This window comes from Centroberyx affinis, unplaced genomic scaffold (assembly GCF_046629955.1).
Source record: "Centroberyx affinis isolate AG114_WGS23_722 - 3 ecotype Tasmania unplaced genomic scaffold, CSIRO-AGI_Caff_v1 ptg001114l_1, whole genome shotgun sequence".
Lineage (NCBI taxonomy): Eukaryota > Metazoa > Chordata > Actinopteri > Beryciformes > Berycidae > Centroberyx > Centroberyx affinis.
Window position 1 is genome coordinate 162530 of NW_027279656.1, and position 12650 is coordinate 175179.

Here is a 12650-nt window from a genome sequence, read left to right on the forward strand (position 1 = left end):
AAGGAGATATAATGGTTGGTTGAAGTTATGCAAATGACCCCAACCACAGCTGATTCCCATCTCAGTTGGAGGCCGACCCAGATCTACCCAACTGTAAACTACAACAATTTTACTGTATTACAGTATTGGAATTTTTGTTTCCATTACTTTTCATTGTGTGTATTTTGTAATTACTGTGTGTCCAAAAAAAAACAAAAAAACAAAGCACATTGAAGCCTTTACTGCAGAATTTCTATGACTCATTCCTGTAGCATATAATGTAGTACATTCAATAAAGAGGTGCCACTCTGTTTTGTAAAAAAAAAAATCATAATCTACATTTCGTATACTATCAACCAAAGAACAAAGTAATATAAGCTAATTACAATAACAAAAGAGAAAATATACAGACGAAAAACTAGAGAGAACAAAATTATTTACTACTTCAAAGATTGTTAGTGGGGTTTTTTTTAGCTCATTTTGTTTTGACTGACAAAGTGTTCTTGCTGGGAGAAAACTGGTGCTGGTGTCTGTGAATCATTTGATTTTGAGACATGTGGGCAGAGGCATGGCATGAGCTGTTGTGCAAAGACTGCATGCTGCTGCAGAAGAGTGGTATGGAGAGTTTTGAAAAAGAGAACTCCGCGTGGAGTTCTCTTTTTGAGTATTGAGAAATGAGAGCTTTGGGCTGGTTTACCCTGAACTACACCGCTGGATCGAACCGGTCTACTGCTTCTCCGGCCTGTGATAAATACATGTGTGCCGTTGCAGGGACTGAGTGTTTCAAACCGGTCTGTTTGTGCAGCTGTGGCAGTGCCAACATGAAATTTGTGGTATCGCTCACACCTCTGCTGTTCGGAAGAATGGCACCAACCAACAAGCTGCGGTGTCTTTTTTTTTTTTTTTTAAGCACAGAGATGATGAATTTTAGATTTCTAAACCGCAAGCTGGTCCTTCCTTCCTGTTATTGCAGCATGGCAGTGGAAAGGGGCACAACCCAGGTTATGACTCTTATAGGCACAAACCACATCATAACGGCTAAGTGCTTTGGCGGGTCTCTTTCTGTTTTGCCATTTTGTGGACTCGTTCAAATCACAACTCCCTTTGTTTGGTTTGGTGTCTGATGCGAAACAGGCGGCTCCCCGTACTCGCCCACTTTTCCGGTGCATCTCCCTTCATTTACTACTCTTTCAGTTATTTTTTTTTTTATTCCATGCATTTTGTCTGTTTCTGCATTTTTCTTCATTCATTGTGATTCGCATGCCTTGCTGCCTTGCTGCAATTCAGATTTCCCATTAGGTACAGTGGTTACAAGCATTTCTCACTACTGAGTTTCTATTTCGCAAGAATAATGCTTACAAAGCATGAAGTATACAGTTTTTTTTTTATGTTTTTGCAGCCATGCCTCACTGCTGCTAAAGCTTTCCTTTCTTACCATTATTCACACCGGGAATATTCCATATTGCAATGCTTTTCACAGCTTGGGATGAGGAATTTTCGCTACAAATGGACGTGTGATAAAACCATAGATATTATGATAACATTTTTTTATGAATTGTATTAGTAATATGGTCATAGTACCCCCTCAAAACCCAAGTGCATAATTTCCCAAATGCACTAGGGGGCAGCAGGGGGCCACCTCTGTTTTACTTCACCTTAGGAAATAAAGCACAAGTAGTTGGAAGCTCATTGATTTGTGAACCTTTTGAGTGATGTAAATAAATCAATAATCAATAATCATTTTCATATTTTGTCTATTATGTTATACAGACCCAGAATGTTTCAGCTTTCGTAATTTGGAAAAATAATAATACAAAAAAAGTAGGCCTACACATAGAATACATACAAAATAGAAACATATGTAACATAATTCAAAGACAAATATTTATACATTTCACACATTTCTTAATGGAAGATATTCTCTTCCATTAAGAAATGTGTGAAATGTATAAATATTTAGTTTATATATTGCTTAATATCCTTATAAAATAAGTGGGGTTTTCTATCTGTACATTTACATTTACATTTATGAATATCAAAAATTTAGACTTTCAATAAAAATAATAAATATATCAGTTTCTCCTTATTGCTTGGCTTTAAAGCTGATGCATTTAGAGATTTTTTGTGGTTTTAATGTCCAACAATATGTTTTGCCACTGTTATCAGTGAATGTGACATTGGAAAAACTTTACAATTAAATTGAACTGAATTGTCAAAATGGTAGTCTGCAATATAATTTACAGTCACAGTCTTGTGCATTGCAAACCTGTAGTTAACCACTTAGCCACTGGGGTTGGTGTTGCAAAGTGGGGACATAGCACAAAATACCAAGTTTTGTGACAGTCACACCTATGCTGAAAGTCAACTGAATGGGACTAAGCCAGTGTGTTATGGCAACTGAAAGTTTGAATATTGCTATAGTGTCATCTATGGGTGAAATAACACCAAATTTTGAATGCTATGTCACTGTAAGGGTTGAGCCTTAACTTTGAGGGCCTACTGAGGTGGCCTTAATTGGCCAGGCAGTCATACTGTGCTGTTCAAGTAGTGAGGCATTAGGGATGTGTGTGGCAAGTTAGAAAAAGTGAGCTTTTGAATTGTTCAGGAGAAACCAAAACATTTGTGCTCTCTAGTTTTTCTTCTGTATATTTTTTCTCTTTTGTTATTGTAATTACCTTATATTACTTTGTTCTTTGGTTGTTTTCTCCGTTTGCCACTCTGTTTTGCATTACAAAACAGAGTGGCACCTCTTTATAGAATGTGCCACCGTATATGCTACAGCAATGAGTCATAGAAATTCTGCAGTAAAGGCTTCAGTGCACTTTGTTTTTGCCAGGGGTTTTTTTTTATTTCTCTAGACATACAGTAATTACAAAATACACAAAATGAGTAATGGAAACAAAAATTCCAATACTGTAATACAGTAAAATTGATGTAGTTTACAGTTGGGTAGATCTGGGTCAGCCTCCAACTGAGATGGGAATCAGCTGCGGTTGGGGTCATTTACCCATTATATCTACTTTTTATTTTTAGGATTTTGAATATATTTAATATATTTCAATATAGTATTTGAGATTTAGCAAACTGCTGCCAACTTGTATGTTAGGTTTTGAACTTGAATTTAACAGTTTTGAAAAGAGTATTTAAACATTTGCAAAACGGGCTGTAGAGAGGCTGCATACAGTTTTGCTGGGGGTTTGAGTGAGAAATGAATTGAAGAGTTTTGAAAATTGAAAGCAATGAAAAATCCTTCACAGTTTGGCCCACACAGAGTGCTGCTGTGCAATCTGTGTGAAGAGTTTTGAAATAGTGAAGGCAAAATTGAGAAATGCATGTAACCATTTGTAACAAAAAAAAAAAAAGAATGCTTTACCGAAAATATAAGTCATTTTGTTTCGTTTTATTTTATTGGTGGTTGTTTGCCTTACGGTGACCACCGACCAGACGGCATAGTTTACCCACCTTTATATTTACCACTACATTATTATATATACCACTGCATTATTATATATTTCTGGTGCACAACAGATGCGACTATACCATGTACACCAACTGTCCCACACTATCACACCTACAGTCTAAGAGGCGGGGTGTGCGGGGTGTGTATCTGAAATGAAATGAGTGTGTGTGTGTGAAGGGGGGTGGGGGGGACGTGGGGCAGGTGCTCAAATGAAAAAAGGGGCATCTACATTGTCAGTCTGTGGAAGAATCTGTTTCAGGAGTGCAGCAATGCGGTGTAATATCCCTTTACTCATATGTTATATTTGCTTCTATCTCTTGTCTTTCTGTCTCACTGTCCTCTTCCTTCTCCCCCTCTTCTCTCTGCATTTCTGTCTGCCTGTGCTAAATATTAAATAAAAATTTTAAAAAATACATATATATATATATATATGTCTTAGTGATCAATCCTCTATTATCTTATTATATTTCTATCATAATAGTACAAGCTGAAGACTCTAAATAAAATAGATTTTTTTTCCTTGCATGATGAATATGAAGGTGAGTCAGCTTGCCCTGCCACCGTCTGACTCCCCAGTCTGCCTCTCACCTGTTGTCTTGAGTCCCTCTAGCTGCCTTCTGCTTTACTTCTCTTCTACTTTTCGCCCTTCTTGCTTTCGAGCCACTCACTATAATATGTAAAATGGAAAAAAAAAATGATGTTAGCAAACGAGAGAATCTGGGCTACGGGGCTAAGAAAGTCGCTATTAGCAGCAGCATCAATAGTCAAGTCGCTGACAGCCTAGCCTACATAGGGTGACCAGGCGTATGTATGTTGTAGTACTGCACAGCATTTCAAGCCGTTATCCCACGTCCCACATATTGAGACGATGTCCCGCATTATGATTGGCCCTTCAGTTTTCAAACGTGAAAACGCTGCAGAGCACAAACCTTTAAAAGCCTGGCGTCCATCCAATGTTTGTGAAGTGTTCAGTGACAGCTGTCTTTCAAGGGGCTGTGCCGGCTGTCAATCACCCTGGGCGCACGTGAGTGGAGACCTATCGTCTTTGCTGGGCGCGGGGAAACTTTCAAATAAACACAGACAGATGTAGCTTTAACACTGGATGGAAAACTACATATATAACTGGGTAAGAGGTTGTTGGGTTTTTTTTGCATTCTTTGCAAGAGTTCGTTTTCAATTTCGCACGGAGGCGAATACGACATAAAAGTCTCAAAAAGACATGTCCACATCTATGCATTTATTTGTTCTGTTTTCATCTTTCTTATAGCAAACCTAGCAAAGCCTAACCAGTCATCGTGGGCTGCAGAAATGTTTACAGGCCGAGAGGCAGGAGAGACATATTTGTTTTTTTTTACTTACACAGACAGTATACAAATTTTAGATTACCTCTTGTAACGTGTCCCACATTAACTTACTATTTGTCCCACATTTGGTCTGTCAGCATCTAAGCCTACGTGCTAAGAAGTAATTGCAGAATATGTGATAAATCGCCAGGTTTAGCTAGTTGCAATACTATTTATTAAAGCTGTTTTCCGCCAGCTGAAATAAGAATAAGACTTCCGGTGTGATTTTTTCAGAATAAGAGCGTAATTTCTAGAAATCACAACACTCAAATGTTGACTAAAAAAAATAATTAAGCAGCAAAATGCAACTATACAATCTGTACAATGTTTTTCCATGATACGAATTGTTGTAATCATTTAGTTGAAGGTTCTCCTCTACATTTAAACAGAGATTTGACATTTTTGGACTACATAGGCTACACACACACACCACTAAACTAACTGAAGAATACTTCCTGTTTGGGCGTTCAGCCTTTAAAATAAAAGCGCAACATTTTAAACATGTAGAAATGCTGTTTTAAACCAATTACTTTCTATTGAATCGTCAAATTCAATAAGTGAGCACCCACATTAATGTTTGTCATAATAATAATGACAAATGCCATAATGTGTGTCATTTTTAACTAGAAACGCTGCATATGTTAGCTACACTTTCTGACATTTTCTGACTAAATTGGACACTGTACAGTTTACCTTTAATTCTAACAACAGTTCTATGTCAAAACACTACAGACCAGAACTTTCACACACTAACATTTAGGCCCAAGTGGTTTAAGAAAAGTCATGACAGGCCCTCAAAATCAGCCATACTGTAAAACTGTGACATTTGTAGAATAAAGTGTCTAAGACGCACATTCGAAACACAATAGTCTCAAGTCAAGTCTTTTTCACAATGTAAAAAATGCAGTGATATTGGATACAGCACAGTTGGCTGGGAAATCCTCACCCCTCTGATGGAGAAGTAAGGCATGTGACACTTCATTCTATAAATGTCACAGTTTTACAGTATGACCGACTTTGAGGGCCTGTCATGACTTTTCTTAAACGGTTTGGGCCTAAATGTTAGTGTGTAGTGAAAGCTCAGGTCTGCAGGAGTGTTTTGACATAGAACTTGTGCTGTTACAAATAAAGGTAAACTGTACAGTGTTCAATTTAGTCAGAAAATGTCAAAAAGTGTAATATACTGTATGCAGCGTTTCTATTTAAAAGGACTAAGAAAGTCACTATTAGCAGCAGCATCAAGCTAGCAAGCAATAGTCAATTCTGTACAAGTTTCAATTCAGCTACATTGATTCATTGACAGCCTAGCCTACATGCAAAGAAATAATTGCAGGATATGTGATATTATCGCCAGGTTTAGCAAATGGCTGCAGCAATATTTATGAAACTATCTGATACCTATCACAGTAGGTCTCCCTCCCTCCTTGTCCTTTTGCTCTGTGATTTTGTTGATAGCGCAACCCTGCAAGGGGGGCGGGGTACTCCCAGTTCGGGCGTTTAGCTTTCAAAATAAAAGCGCAAGATTTTAAAGATGTAGAAATACTGTTTTAAACCAGTTACTTTGTATTTAATCGTGAGCACCTATATTAATGTTTGATGTCATAATAATAATGAAAAAATGCCACATGTGCCTTTTTTAACTACAAACACTGCATGTATTATACTTTCTGACATTTTCTGACAAAATGTTCTGCATCCCCTTGAAACTGTACACCTGTTGATTGATCACACATGAGCAGGTCTAATTTATGATCCGAGCATGAATATTAAACCGATGTCAAACCTGTCCAAAATAATCAACGTTTGTGAAAAATAAGCCAAAAATCCCTAACAGTTACTACAACAAAAATATCACAAATTGGCACTTCAATGTAAACAAAAGACAGAATTAGATTCTGTTGAGCCCATATTGTACTTCAGACATTACTTTTACACAATATACCTTTCAAACCATTCTCAACACTTCCATTAACTATTGTGCCACAAGCTCTTTCTATTTGTTCCCACACAACACTAACTAGTTACTTGTTACAAATGTAAATATTATTTCTCATGTTTACTCATGTTATTTTTTACTTTTCTCAATTTTATCATGATTACATCAACACATTCATACACACCATATATCACCTTGTACCCAAATATAATTTCTTCTACTACATTCTCATAATGTTCATTGCATCACTATGTCTCTTTGTTTGACAAATATTCCTTTTGATTCTAAAACAGCTCCAACAATAATAATGACGATTTCACTGTAAGGCAATGTAAAATCATATTCAGCTTTTAAACTGTATGCACTAACATGACACAAAAAGTTTGTTTCTGATTCAATTGGTCTTCATTTCCAGACACACACCCCTTAAATGGATAAACTAATCAAATACAAGGAACCACTTGCTCCCAAGTGTCCCCTTGATTTCATTGGTCAAAGACTTTTTTTTTTTGTCTCGCTTAACCTTGGAACAATGTCTTCTTCTAAAGCATCAACCTCTGCAAGTATACAACGTCTTATTAATCTTTCATTGAATCTATTTTAACTTTCTGTAGGATATGTGTTTTGTTAATCTGTGTAAAAACATGTTTTAAGTTAACTAATACTAACTTAAACTAACTCCACCATGCCTACACAAATGAATAAAAAGACAACAAAGCCAGTTTGTCACATCCTTACAACCACTACAATCAACTTGTGTGTGTGTGTGTGCGTGTGCGTGTGCGTGTGTGTGATGGCAGTAGGTGGGTGCTGTAATAGCAGAGAGAATATAGGAAAGAGAACTTAATATGAATATTGCATATGACGTGGCAGCCTATGATCATTGTGTACTGTGCACACAATGGACAGTTATTGCACTCATTCTCAACAGATTCTTATAAATTCATTGCAACGGATTGACTAGGCAGATTTGTAATGCACCTGGCAATTTCGTAAACATCTGTTTACAAATGTGAGTGCTTGATTGTTTTAAAACGGCAATAAATGTGCTCATATGCTATCGGAGAGAGAGGTCATGTCGAAGTAATCAATGCATTTTGTTACATACTTACACCTTGTTGTTTTGGGGTATACAGATAGCATTATATCTGCTAAAAGTGGTACGAATAGCATATGGCGACCTGGAAAGTTGTGAAAGCACCCAAGGGTGCTGGTGTGAAAGCACCCAAGGGTGCTTCATGTATCATTCTCACATCAGCTGTGAACCAAGGAAGCGGACTATCAGGTGTGAAAGCGCCCTTATGTTTCTCAGATACCCTCTGGGTAGTTGAGGCATTTTGTGATGTCACACTGCCATACCTTGGCTTGTGCTGAAACAAATATGGCCTTTGACTCAAAACAAGTTACAACAGCTCAATAATGCTGTTGTAACTTATTACCATATACCAATATGTTGATTGTTACAACATGTTCCTCCTGAATTTTTCACTACACTTGTTAACTGTTACATTCTTTGTGCTGCTGTGACTGATGTATTTTTATATTTCCATGTATAATGGGCTTGCGTCAATGTTTTCCTCTCACCTCTCGCAAATTGCTAAACCATTTGTCCCTCAAGTATAAAGACTTTTCTCTACTGTACTCTCATTGATTGTTTTTTTCTGCTTCCTTTTTTACACTTGAGCTGTAACTCCGCCTCCCTCCTTGTCCATCTTGAAAGTCTTTGTCTTCATCTTTCTTTATCCATCTTGACAATCTTTATGTAACATTTACTTCATAACCTACCTGTGCTTTTTAACACTATGTCTTAATTGAAATTCCACACATCTATTTCTTCTTTTATTTTTTAGAAGACCAGTACAAATCAAGAACCCAACACTAAAGCAACCAAGACAAACAGACACTGGCACCGATGTTTTGATACAAGAAAAGACAACTGTGTCTCTACTCCCTGAAGTACCATTTGCCCACTGCTTACCAAAACTAGACCTCCAGCAATCAACATTGGCAGAAGTCTTAGAAAACCCATGGTGATTACCGCAAAGTAAGTCATACTAACCCTATTACAAGGTTACATTAAAGATCCCATATGGTGTAAAACAGGATTCCCCTTGCCTCTGTGATTATAAAGGAGTTGGATGGTCTATCTAAACATGGTGAAAGTCGCCAACTAAATCCACACAATCCATATTAGAAAAGCGAGCCTCTAAACGAGCCGTTTGGACTTCCGTAACTTTGTGGCGTCACAAAGGTTCGCTCAATATCATTTTTGTAAGAAATAATAGACTAACAAAGTGTTTTTTTTCAAAGCGGTTGAGCGGTTGTCATTGTTTATTACCGGAGAGTTTTCCCTACCTGTAGCTGCCGGGCCGCGGTGTCTCACGTTTCACTCTTGAAACGGTTAGCCAATCGGAAGAGAGGGGTCGTTAATATTAATGAGCCTTAAAGACACAGCGACAGAAACAGCCTGTTCTTGGTAAGGCTCAGAGAGATGCTGGAAAATGAACGTGAAAATGGACTGAGAGTGTTTTTGGTACATGTCACCACACACACAGCTTTGAGTGGACTTCAAGACACAAAATAAAACACTGGAAAGTGGAGAATATAGGACCTTTTAAAGTTTGCCATCGCTGGAAATGCATTTGTCAACCTATGAAAACATCTGACAACCATGCTCTTGCCATTTCCAACTATTAGCTAAACTAATCCCTAAATTCTGCTCTCTTTGTCAAGGTTACAGTTGCCGTTTGCGTCCAACACTACCGAGAAACTAGAACCATGCGCAAGAAGGATGGGAAACTGATGGAGACAACTAAATATGCTGTGGCAGATAGCACTGCAAGCCTACATCTGTCTACATGGGGAGACCTCAAGTTAACCATTGGCACCTGGTATAAGTTGGAAAATGTGACCATCCACACACCCATCAGTGTACCTGACAACATCTCCAGACAACGTGGTTGCTGCAACACGGAAACCCCATCGCATAAAACTGGCCCCTGCTGTACCGGATGATGCTGCTGAAGTCATAAAAGGTCATGTTATCGGAGCAAACGTGTCCTGCCACTACACATGCCCATCCAGCCACACCCTGCCCAACATCAAAGCTGATGACCACTTCGCTAGGTGTCACAAATGCAACATCTTGTACAAAACAGTCGCCATGACCAAAACCTGGTCCGGGTGTGTCTTAGTTAGTGATGGGCGGACTCGAAACAGCGTTTTGAAACGCTTCGACACTTTTGCGACACTGCCGTGTTGAAACAATGCTTCGAGGCGTGTATCAAAGTGGCCGAGTCACGTGATTTCAGCAAACAAAGGTTCGTTACAACGTGTCACAGTTTTGGTGATTGGACGCTAGGGGCTCGAGCCTAAAGTGAACCTGTGTCAAATTTATGGCAACTACTGATCTCGAATCAGTTGTCATAACTTAGACTCATACAAACTGACCGACTCAAACAAGTTTTGGCTGATCTGCAGTCAGTGATTCCAGGTTTCCTGCAGATCACCTGATGTGCCTTCCCGCTAATATTTACAATAGAAACAAATAAACATGGCCAAATGTTGTCGGTTTTCATGTAGGAGAGAAAGACAAGAGTCATCCTGGCTGATATTCAGAGAGATTTAGTTGATTTGGAGAAATGGAGGGAGCAAGAAATATAAACAACTACAAATTGTTTTCTGGAATAAAAATAATTCCTGATAACACGCGGAATTTCCTATTTCGTACACTACTTTTATACACAAATGTTTATTTCATACACAAATTAAGGTATAAGCATATAAATGCCTTCTTATATATGTCTATAACATGTACAAATAGAACATACATATTGTATATAAGCTATACTGTCATACATACTTTACACAAATTATATCATGAAAATGATTAAAATACAACCATATGAAGGCCTCCATATTCTACATAACTTCAGGTCTGTTTATTTCAGGATATCTTAGACTACTCTCAAATGAAAATATATGCAAGTAACTTCAAGTAACATCGTTGAATCATTATAGGTGTTATTTTGGGTCTTCCCATTGCATTTACATGCATTTGACCAGCAGATGTCGCCAGCGCGCGGCGTTTCAAGGGTTTTGAAACAGTGAATCATTTCCTAAAGCAATTGGTTCAATTGGTTCAAAGCTTCAGAAAGCCTCGTTTCTCCCATCACTAGTCTTAGTACAACACTCTGATCAAAGTCCAATGTTTCACATCAATGACGCCCTTGTACGTGCAACCGTTCCTGAAGACAACGACTCCATCAGCACATTCCTGATGGACATGGACACCGTTCAAATACGTGCGTACAACAACACCCTGTCCACAATTCAAAGTGTCCCAAACCCTGTCCTGGAACCCACTGCTTCCACTTCTGCAGCGGAGGGTGTCACAGATAATGTGCTTGCAGCAGCTTTTTGATGACACCACTTTTGCAACCCAACACACTGCACCAACAACTCCATAGGAGTTCACCCCAAATACATGTAACCACTATTACAGCCCTTGGATTTTCTTTGTTCCCATGTACATAATATACACTTCATTCTCTCACTTTCATTTGGATTGATATATATTATACTTATTTCACCTTTCTATGTTCCCATTTATTTTTCAATTCAGCATTATTCACAAATCTACGAAGCCCCTAAGGGGACATGGGCAAAAAAAAAAATCTTCAAAAAAAACTATCCCGTGGGCACGAGAAAGTTTCCCGTGCTCACGAGAAAGTTTCCCGTCAAAGAGTTTCTCGTGAGCACGGGAAACTTTCTTGTGCCCAGGTGAAACGTTCTCATGCCCACGGGATAGTTTCTGGTGCGCACCAGATAGTTTTCTGTGCGCACCTGAAACTTAAAGATTTTTTTTTTTTTTTGCCCATGTCCCCTTAGGGGCTCCATACAAATCTTCCTAAACTTGAAAAACTTTTTGTGACTTTGAAGATACTGTGGCTTTTTATTTTACTTTGGCTTTTTGTTTTTGCCTTGTCCTTTGTTTACACTTTATGCTCAAAAGCATAGTTACTACTACTTCTTATTGTATTTTTTCAATTGTACTTTACTTTTTACGACTACTCATTATATTTTTTCACTTGTACTTTACTTTTGTACCTTGCTTGATAATTTCTTACATTTAAAAAAGGTACACATACATATTCTTTGTGTGATCCTTCAAAAACAAAAAGTAATGCTACCTCTTGTTAGTGTGTAGCTGTGGCAGTGCCAACATGAATTTGTTTTATCATTCACATCTCTGCTGGCCAGAAGAATAGCACAACCAAACAATGTTTTTTCCTTCCTGTTATTGCAGCATGACAGTGAAAAGGGGCACAACCCGGGTTATAACTATTAGGCACAAACCATATCGTAACGGCTAAGTCCTTCAACGTGCCTTTTTTGTTGCCATTTTGTGGACTCGTTCACATCACAATTCTCTTCGTTTAGTTTGATGCCTGAAGGAAGTACATGTAACACCTTCTGGTCACAGGATGGTGTTAAATGAGACACCGGAATTGTGCTGCCTTTCAGTGTAGCTGCTCTCAACACAAACATTTATTAAACTTCCATTCACTTCAGTACAGAGTCTGTCAGTTTTTTTTTCTTTTTGTCTAAAAAGTAGCTTTAGCAAACCCAATATAAAATAACAAACTGAAATAAAAAATACATAGGCTACTTATCAAATGTCTTCATAGCAAAATAAACCACAATTCACACTTCACTTCCTACACTGATTACATCATGTCAGTTTTCCAGTGTATGGTGAATCAACCATCTTATATCTCAATATGCATAGTGTATAACTTCACTTTATATCTCAGTATTCATAGTTTATTAACTAAGCCACTTTATGTAGACATACATCAAATCAACTACATTTACTCACAATATTCATATTAAAATAACTAGACTACTGCTACTATTCATGAAACCAACT